At 39.3% G+C, this 10344-nt stretch overlaps 1 protein-coding gene across 3 annotated transcripts in view; it reads left to right on the top strand.

Moving 5' to 3' along the window:
* CYFIP2 (cytoplasmic FMR1 interacting protein 2) overlaps window positions 1-10344 on the top strand; it is a 143209-nt gene that overhangs the window by 9544 nt on the left and 123321 nt on the right. The window lies entirely within an intron of this gene.

Raw genomic sequence — 10344 nt, 5'->3', positions numbered from 1 at the left:
TGGTTTGATTTGCATTTCCCTAATGACTAAGGATATTAATCTTTCTGTGTGCTTATTGGCTATGTATATATCTTTCTTTGGAGAAAAATCTGTTTATTGCCTATTTCTAAAATCAGGTTGTCTTTTTATTAATGAGTTTTAGGAATTCATTTTTAAAAATTTTTATTTTTAAAAAACTTTTTGGGGCCGGGCGCAGTGGCTCAAGCCTGTAATCCCAGCACTTTGGGAGGCCGAGGCGGGTGGATCACGAGGTCAAGAGATCGAGACCATCCTGGTCAACATGGTGAAACCCCGTCTCTACTAAAACTACAAAAAATTAGCTGGGCATGGTGGCGCGTGCCTGTAGTCCCAGCTACTCAGGAGGCTGAGGCAGGAGAATTGCCTGAACCCAGGAGGCGGAGGTTGCGGTGAGCCGAGATCGTGCCATTGCACTCCAGCCTGGGTAACGAGGGAAACTCCGTCTCAAAAAAAAACCAAAAAAAACAAAAAAAAAAACTTTTTGTAGAAACAGGGTATTGCTATGTCGCCCAGGCTGGTCTCAATCTCCTGGCTTCAAGCAACTCTCCCATCAGCCTCCCAAAGTACTGGGATTACAGGCATGGGCCACTGTGACCAGCCAAGGATTATTTACATATTTTATATATTTAGCAAATACATGATTTGCAAATATTTTCTTCTAGTCTGTGGTCTTACTTTCTTGATGGTGTCCTTTGAAGCACAAAAGTTTTCAATTTTGATGTTTATTTTTTATTTTGTTGCTTGTGTTTTTGGTGTTATTACATAATTCAAGGTCATAGAGATGTATTTTTAAGTTTTCTTCTAGGAATTTTATAGTTTTGGCTCTTACATAGATCTTTTATCCATATTGAGCTAATTTATTATGTGGTGTGAGGATATACTTGACACCATAAAACAAATTTTACATGTGGGTATCCAGTGTCCAGTTGTCCCAGAATCATTTTTTGAAAAGAATATCCTTTCTCCATCTCTTGTTATCCTTGCCAAAGTTCAATTGACCATAAATGCGAGGGTTTATTTCTGGATTCTCAGTTCTATTCCGTTAATTTATCATTGTTCATTGTCTGTCTTCATGGTAATACCACACTGTTTTGATTACTGTAGCTTTGAGTACATTTTGAAATCAGGAAGTGTGAGTCTTCCAATTCTGTTAGGTTCCTCCCACCCCCAAGATTGTCTTGGTTATCCTGAGTGAGTCCCTTGAATTTCCATATGTATTTTAGGGTCAGCTTGTCAATTTCTGCAAAGAAGCCAGATGAGATTTTGATAGAGATTATGTTGAATCTCTAGATTAGTTTGGATAGTGCTGTCTTAAGAATATAAGTCTTCCAGCCTATGGACGTGGGATATCTTTTCATTTATTTAGGTCTTCTTTAACTTTTTTCAGCAAAGTTTTACTGCTTTCAGAATGTATGTTTTGCACTTATTTTGTTTATTCCTAAGTATTGTATTCTTTTTGATGCGACCGTAAATAGAATTGTTTTCCCAATTTTCTTTTCATATTGTGCATTGCTAGTATATAGAGATATAACTGATTTTTATATGCTCATATTGTATCCTACAGACTTGCTGAACTTGCTTATCATGTTAATAGTTTTTAGTAGATTTTTCATGGATTTTCTATATATAAGACTATGTTATCTGCAAATAGGAATAGTTTTTCTTTTCCAATCTATATGTTTTTTATTTAATTTTCTTGCCTCATTACCTTGGCTGGAACTGCCAGTGCAATGCTGAATAGAAATGCTAAGAGCAGACTTATTTGTCTTGTTCTTGATCTTAGTGGGAAAGCATTCAGTCTTTCACCAATAAGTCTGATATTAGCTAAGGGTTTTTTGTAGCCGCTTACTGTCAGTTGAGGATGTTCTCTATTCCTAGGTTTTTTTTTTTTTTATTATTGTTTTTATGATGAAGGCATTGAGATTTTGTCAAATGTTTTTTCTGTGTGTATTGAGATGAATGGTTTTTTGCCTTTATGGGTGTAGCTTATTACCTTAATTGATATTCTGATGTTACTGTTAAGCCAATCTTAACATTCCTGGGATAAATCTCACTTGTTCACAGTTTATGATCTTTTCTGTTTGTTTCTAGATTCAGTTTTGTTGAGGCACTCACTTTTATCAAGCACTTTCTACCAGCCAAGCCATTTACATGGATTAGCTCGTTTAGTTTTCAAAGCCTGTGAGATAGGAACTATCATTATGCCTTTTACCAAAATGAGGAGAGTGAGGCTCAGGAAGGTTATGTCACCTACTGAAGGTCACGCAACTGGGTATTGGCAGAGGTAAGATTCTAACTCAAGCTATCCATTTTACCTCCACACTGAAATGCCTCTCATGTGGATATCAGTGGTAAACAAGGGATGATTTTCAGATAATACCCAGACCTGCGTTTATGTTCATTGCTATGTTTTTTATGGCTCCCCTGTGTTTATGGCATATAATATTGGTTTTCTATCTGTGATCGTTATACAAAGCTTCCTTCTAAAATATAAAGTAGCAAAAATGAGAATCTCTAGAAAAAAAAAGTAAGAATTACCCTGGCAGTTTATGGATATGACTATGTATTCCATGCTGATTTTAATTATCTCTGTGCTGTTTTGTTGAGGTGGAGTCTTGCTCTGTCACCCAGGCTGGAGTGCAGTGGCTCTATGTCAGCTCACTGCAACCTCTGTCTCCCAGGTTCAAGCAATTCTCCTGCCTCAGCCTCCTGAATAGCTGGGACTACAGGTGTGTGCTCCCACACCTGGTTAATTTTTGAATTTTTAGTAGAGACAGGGTTTCACCATGTTGGCGAGGCTGGTCTCGAACTCCTAACCTCATGAGATCTGCCTGCCTTAGCCTCCCAAAGTGCTGGATTATAAGTGTGAGTGACCATGCCTGGCCTTATCTGTGTTATTAATAGTGAAGGAGAAGGAATGGAAAAACTAGAAGGACATGGCCAACTTCAGGTCATCTCCTCTCACCTATGTTGTCAGGTGATTGAGGTATGTTCATGCATTCCTTCATTCAGTACTTCCCCAGTGCTTAATCTTTTGGCAGCACTCTGCTAAGGTCTCTGCATTTTCACTGATTGGTAAGAAAGTGGTCCCTGACCTTGAGGAACTTTCACATGCGTGGCTCTACTCCAGGGAGGGCACATGTGTTTTATTTCATGGGCAAACTCAGATTGATTGCTGGTGGCTCCTTGGAGCTCAGTATTTCCTGAGGATTCTGAAGCTGTCTGTGGACTTAGTGGAAAATAGAGTCATTACCAATTAGCAATGTCTGCCCTGGCATGGGAGGAAGAAGTAACACTATTTAGGTTTTATTCTGTGGCCAAGAACACATCATAGAGTGTACTTACACAAACCTATATGGCATAGCCTACTATATATCTAGGCTATATGGTATAGCCCATTGCTCCTGGTCTACAAATCTGTACAGCATGTTCCTGTACTGAATTCTGTAGGCAGTTGCAACACAATGGGAAGTATTTGTGTATCTAAATGTAGAAAAGGTATAGTAAAAATATGCCATAATCTTATGGAAACACCATCATATATATGGTCCACTGTTGACATAACATCATTATGAGGCAAATGACTGTAATTTTTTTAATAGAAACAATTAAAATCTCCCTTTTATTTTTATATTATGTAATATTTTGTTTGTACTAACATATGTATACATGTGTATATATATACATCTGTGTGTGTGTAGTGCGTGAGTGTGTGTGTGTGTGTGTGTGTGTATACATATATAGCCTCTGGCTGGAGAGCCATACGACAGGGAAAATATTTCCTGGCCCCTTGAAGTTCATGAAACACAAAGGTGACGTTACCTAATCTTTCTAGCCTGGCAAAGTTGTGCTCTTCTTGAGGAAGGAAAAAGCAGCCAAACTAGGGGGGAAAATGTGCTTGGCACCTTTCAAAAAGGTACGAAACCAGGTGTGGTCTAGAAGAAAAGGTCTAGAAGAGAAGGCATGGGAGAACTGGGAGTCAAGATATCCTGTTTCTACCCTACCGCTGCCACTAGCTGGTCATGTTACCTTGAATAAAAGTGTTTACTTCTCCATAACACAGTGTCCTCAGAAACACAGCAAAAATTACACCTGCTGAGTTAAATTTGCAAGATAGTTGTGATTGAGAAAATCAATGTGAAAAATCTGTAGAACTGAGATATTACTGTAATAATAATAACACCTTCCTTTCTGTAGAATTGTTGCAGTATTTGATTCATCCTCTCTATTGAAAACAGGCCACAGACAGCTAATGTTAAACAGAGAGGTCATTGTTTAAGACTAAGCTCCTGTACTAGACCCCTAAAATCCAGTCCAAACTAAAATGGAGTCACTTATGCTAAATGCCACTCTCTACCTGAGTCAGCATAGTAAGCAAATCCCTTCTGCCTTAACCCTTACAAAAAAGTAAACTGAAGTAACCTGATGTTAACTAATCATTTTTCTATTGTTATGTTTCCTTTTACCCACCTTGCAAAACCCACTGTTTTCCTATTGCCCAGTGGGAGCTTTCATTCTATCGTATAGAAAGGAGGTGCTTCAATTCATAAATCATGAATTAAAAGCAATGAATTCTATAAATTTATTGTAATTTTATCTTTTGGCACTCACATCTTTGCTGGCTACTATGTTAAGTACATGCTGTAGTAATATAATCAGAATAATCACTGAGGACAGGCACTATTATAAATTGTCACCCTTATAAGGTAAGGAAACTGAGGCTCAGAAAGGTTAAGGAACATGCTATTGGTTATGTAGCTAGTAAGGGGCAGATGACAGATTCAGACCCAGAACTCAAGCTTACCCATCGCACTAGCCTAATATTCCACTTCAGTAAAAGTCTGAACTTTTCATTTCTTTCCAGAAAATCAAACAGATAATGGCAATGCAAGTCTTTTGCTCATAGAAAAGCAGGGTTTAAGTTGGGAGTGTCAGAACCTGCATATTCAAAGCCAGGTTCTCCTGACAGCCACCATGCATTTATAGGACCCATCCCTGTCTTGCTTGGGGTCTGTCAGTCATCTCTGCCTGGAGGGGCATCTAAAGCCCCCTTTCTCAGAAGCAAATTGCTTGTGAGCCTAATGTTATTACTGCTTTTGTGGAAACCAGGCCACTGACTGAGTTTGTTATGAAGACGCTGCATTTAAATCTGTCATGAATGCCCCCCACTGAGAAGCTGCAGCTGCGCTGGGTAAATGATGCTTTCAGAACACTGTTAATGTTTAAATATTTCATTAATTTCTTTTCCAAAATGATGAAATGGTCACATGTTTGTAGACTGAACATAAATAATCATTCTCACTTGGAAGATTGCATAATAGGTGGGACACGGGCAGAAAAAAAGTACGTTCTTATTTTCATTTATACCTCTGTTCAAATTTCCAGAACATTTGTCCTTTCTGGTTGATGTGGATTTGGCAGTGGCTGCCAGCACTTGAGCTAAAAATGTCTGATTTCCAGCTCCCTTAGGCAATGAGTGATCTACCAGTGTTCACAGAAATCCACTATAGAAGCTGTGTTTGCAAGGGAGAGGAAGGATTGCATTAACATAAACAGAAACCTAAGTTATTAGCTTTGTAGGTTGTTCACTTATTGATTCTCTTCAAGGGATGTTCAGGGGTACTATTATGCTATAGAGAAAAACTTGATGGTTATCCTGGTAAATGAGTGTTTTGTTTTGTTTTTTTTTTTTTTTGAGACGGAGTTTTGCCCTTGTTACCCAGGCAGGTATGCAATGGCATAATCTTGGCTCATTGCAACCTCCACCTCCTGGGTTTAAGTGGTTCTCCTGCCTCAGTCTCCTGAGTAGCTGGGATTACAGGTGCCTGCCACCATGCCCAGCTAATTTTTTTTTTCTTTTTTTGTATTTTTAGTAGAAACAGGATTTCTACTAAAGAAAAGTTGACCAGGCTGGTCAGGCTGGTCTCGAACTGTTGGCCAGGCTGGTCTTGAACTCCTGACCTCAGGTGATCCACCCGCCTCGGCCTCTCAAAGTGCTGGGATTAAAGGTGTGAACCACCATGCCTGTCTGTAAATGAGTAAGTTTGAGAAGCCCAGAAGAAACCTAGTTACAGGAGAAAAAAGGGAAGTTGGATAAGAGCTGGGAGCATATAAACTGATGTAGAGGATTTTGTGAAAATTTTGAAAGATATAAAATTGGACGGAAAAATCCAATCTCTATGCATGTGTCACACACAATGTGACATAATCTCTATGCATGTGTCACACCCAATCTACAGTCACTAACTTACTGCTGATTTTGTTTCATTTTTACTCACCCTTCCCTCATCTAGTATTATTTAGATGCAAACCCCTGTGTCTTTTATCCATATTTTAGTAGCTATTTCCAGAAGATAAAGGCTCTTTTAAAACATAACCTTGATGTTATCACACTTAAATAAAATATTTCCTTCATATTATCAAATATCTAGTCAGTACTCATTTTCTAATTTTCTCATAAAGTTATAATTTTATTTTCATGGTGGTTTGTTTGAAATAGGGTCCAAATAAGGTTCACACACGGTAGTGTGTTAGATCTCTTCAAAACCTATAGTTTTCCTTCCATCTCTTTTCTATCTTTGCAATTTATTTGTTAGAGGTCCTGAGTCATTTTTCCAGCAGAATTTGTCATAGATTGTATTTTCCTATTTACATCACTGGGGTATAGCGTGAGTTGGCGTCAAAGGCTTAATTAGATTCAGGTGTTTTGTTGAGGAGGGCCGCATTCTTCACAGGTGATAGTGCGTTTTTCCATCACTAAGCACATAATATCTGATTGTCTTTCATTTAGGGATGTTAGCAGCTGATGATGATCAGTTCCTAGATCCATTTGTTTATAGAGGTTGGAAAACAAGGATATTGTCATTTTTTTTCTTAAAAAGAAAAAAAAACTTTTATGGAAAGAAACAACCATCTCTTCTGTAGTTTGGCTATCTGGTGGTATAGTTTGTTTAGGTAAGACAGGCTTAATGTTTGTTTTTATTTACCAATGTTCAACATCAAAATTGGTTCACAGGCTTGTCTAACAGTAACAAAGTAATAAAAACCAAATTTTTATTAGATGTCTTTGAGATCCATCGGGGTCTTCCAGCACATCACTCAATTTTAAAATACTTGGAACAGTCCCTTTCTGTGGAGTTACTCCAATAGTACAACGTATATACATTCATTTGTTTCATTTTGCTTTTCATTTTGTGGGCCACTTTTTAGAAATTTAAATTTTATAAGTACATAAAATGTTTTGATAGTTTCAAAGTCAAATCTACAAAATAAGGCATATCCAAAGGATTCTGGCCTCTATCTCTGCCCCTTAACTGTATTCCCTTCTTTTCCTGTTCCCCATAGGTAACTAATTTTTAAAAGTATATGGCTTTCCCTTCCATTGTTTGTTTTTGAAGTAGAAGATGTGGGTGGAGACATCTGCAGACCCTGTCCTGGGTACATGAGCACTTGCTCTCCATACCATGTCCTGGAGATGACCCCATAATTGCATGTAGAGAGGTTCCTCACTGTTTTCCTGCTGCTTCATATTTCCCTGTATGGTGGCACCATAATTTATCCAGACAGCCCTCTATTAATGGATGTATTAGGCCAATCTTGCACTGCTATAAAGAGATACCCGAGACTGGGTAATTTATAAAGAAAAGAGTAGAAAGAGGTCTTCACACATCTTCTACTTACAAAACGAGCAATGGAAGGGGAAGCCGTATACTTTTAAAAATCAGTTACCTATTGGAAACAGGAAAAGAAGGGAATACAGTTAGGGGGCAGAGCTGGAGGCTAGAATCCTTTGAATATTGGCTCATGGTTCCACAGGCTGTACAGGAAGCATGGTGCCAGCATCTACTTGGCTTCTGGGGAGGCCGCACAAAGCCTTCAATCACAGCAGAAGGCAGAGGGGGAACAGTTGCTTTCACCATGCGGTGTAAAAGCAAGAGAGTGGGCAGTGCGGGGAAGGGGGTGCCACACACTTTAAAATGACCAGTTCTCCTGTGAACTCAGAACTCACTCATCACCAGGGGGATGGCCCAAGCTGCTCAGGAGGGACCCACCCCCATGATCCAGACACCTCCCACCAGGCCCCACCTCCAATATTGGGGATTAGAATTCAACATGAGATTTGGGTGAGAGCAAGTACCTAACTGTATCAGTGGATGTTTGCCATTTTCGGTTTTTGCTGTCACAAGTAGTGCTGCTGTGAATGGCCTTGTGCATATACCTTTGTGTATTTTTGTCCGTGCAACTTTGGGATAGATTCCTAGAAGTGGGATTGCTGGTCAAAGGGTAAAATGCTTATGGAAGTTTGTTAGTGCCAGATTTCTTTTCATGGGAAATGTGTCATTTTTACATCCCTATCAACAATATTTGGGAGAGCCTTCTTCTCCATAGTCTTGCCAACAGCATGTATAGTCAAACTTTTGGGTTTGAGGTAATCTAATCAGTGAGAAATGGTGTATCTCCATGTAAGTTTAAAATCTGGATTTTTCTTACTGAAAATGAGACAGGACACCTTTCAAATGCAGCCTTCCTGGTCTCCTGGTTGGAACCCAGGCATTTTATTATTAAGAAGCTGTACACGTGACTTTTTGGCACAAGCAGGGCCAAGAACCATGAATGCAGAGTGTTTGAAAACACTAGCATAGGGGTTGGTATGAAATAAACCTCCCCTCATCAAGTGTAGTCTCACAATGCAAGCCTGAGCTGTTGGAAGGAAGTGTGTCATAATGAATATGACTTCAGACTGTGGAGCTGGACAAACCTGGCTTCGTCCTCGCTCCACCACTTGCCAGCCCTTGACCCTGTGAAATTAAATGCCGAGGTTCTGTTTGTTCATCTATAGAATGGGAATAATCAGAGTACTTACCTTTATGAAGTGGATGTAAGATTGAAATAGTCAAGTATTTCGCACAGTGTCTGACACAGAGTAAGGGCTAAAGAAATGTTTTATCATTATAATTGGAATTAATGAAGAGAATTAGCAAGGCTTTGGAGGTTGAAGATCATATACCCAGTAAAATCATCACTCCTCCTGTAAAATGAACTTAGTCGTGTAAGAAGGCAGACAGTCTTTTTTCTTTTCTTTTCTTTTCTTTTCTTTTAATGGATAGGCAAAGTAGTTTTGCTGTAGAACTGAATGCCACACTTAGAATTGTGGGGAGAGAAGAGGAAGAAGCTTAGGTGTGGAGAGGACCTGAAACCACCCTAGGAGGCCAGCCTTCTGCAGAGGGCAGAGGGGGAAGTTGCCTCTGAGCTCAGTGAGCCCTCACTGGATGCAGCATCCGCTGTTGCCATGGTACATGATAGGGGGTGTGTTCGAGAACTCGGGTTAATGTGAATCCAGTTAGCTGCTCAGCAGCCAGTGAAGGCTCAGCCCCAATCTGCCCTCCCAACCTTAGACCTAAGGCAGATATTAGTCTCCGGGCAGCATGTCCTTGGGTATATTCTGCAGTTGTTTTAGCCCTTTGCAGTCCCTGGACCAAATTCTTCTGTTGATGATCCGTTTTCCCTCTAATGTCAGACACTATGTTTCCTAACAAGCAAGGCAAACTCACTGACATTCACAGGAGAAATTCCAGCCCTGTCTCACAGCTATCTGGGATTGAAGGTGGGGTCAGGAAGGGGTTCTCAGACAAGCCCGGTGGCCCTTCTCTTTGTGTCCCTGTTAATCATGTGTGTTTAGGGTTGGCTTTATTATTGTTACAAATCTTTTTCTAAAACTCAGCTTTTAGTGTTTTTGTTCACCTCTACTGTTGAGTTTTATTTTGCTTTGTTTTTTGCTTTACATCTGCCTTTGTAACTCTCAACCCCTCTATTCTCATTTCTCTGGGCTGATTTTTTTTTTTCTCTGAACGTTGTTGAATGTAACATTAACTTCATTTAATTCCACTTTTCTTTCAACTAAATGTGTTGAAGACATGTATGAGTGCTTTCCATTTTTCATTTCTAAATATCTTAATATTGCTATTTAAATTCCTCTTTAGTTATGAATGACCTTGAAGTATGTTTTATAAATTTTCAGAGGTATGGGATTTTATTGCTATAATTTGCATTATTGATTTCTAATTTCATTGTATTATATTTAATAATCAGTGAATGTGACTTGTAGGCTATCATTTTTGAAGAGGGAATCTGATTTATATCCTAAATCATGATTAGTTTTTTAAGCAGTGTTTCACATATGTTTGGGTGGGGAAAATGAGTATTGTTTGCTGGGTGCTGAGTTCTTAAAATAGGAATTAGCGGCCGGGCGCGGTGGCTCAAGCCTGTAATCCCAGCACTTTGGGAGGCCGAGGCGGGTGGATCACGAGGTCAAGAGATCGAGACCAT

Source organism: Sapajus apella, unplaced genomic scaffold, assembly GCF_009761245.1.
Source record: "Sapajus apella isolate SASKATOON/1434 unplaced genomic scaffold, GSC_monkey_1.0 scaffold110, whole genome shotgun sequence".
Classification (NCBI taxonomy): domain Eukaryota; kingdom Metazoa; phylum Chordata; class Mammalia; order Primates; family Cebidae; genus Sapajus; species Sapajus apella.
Note: the sequence above shows the minus strand (reverse complement) of the source record. Positions and strands in the feature narration are given on the sequence as shown.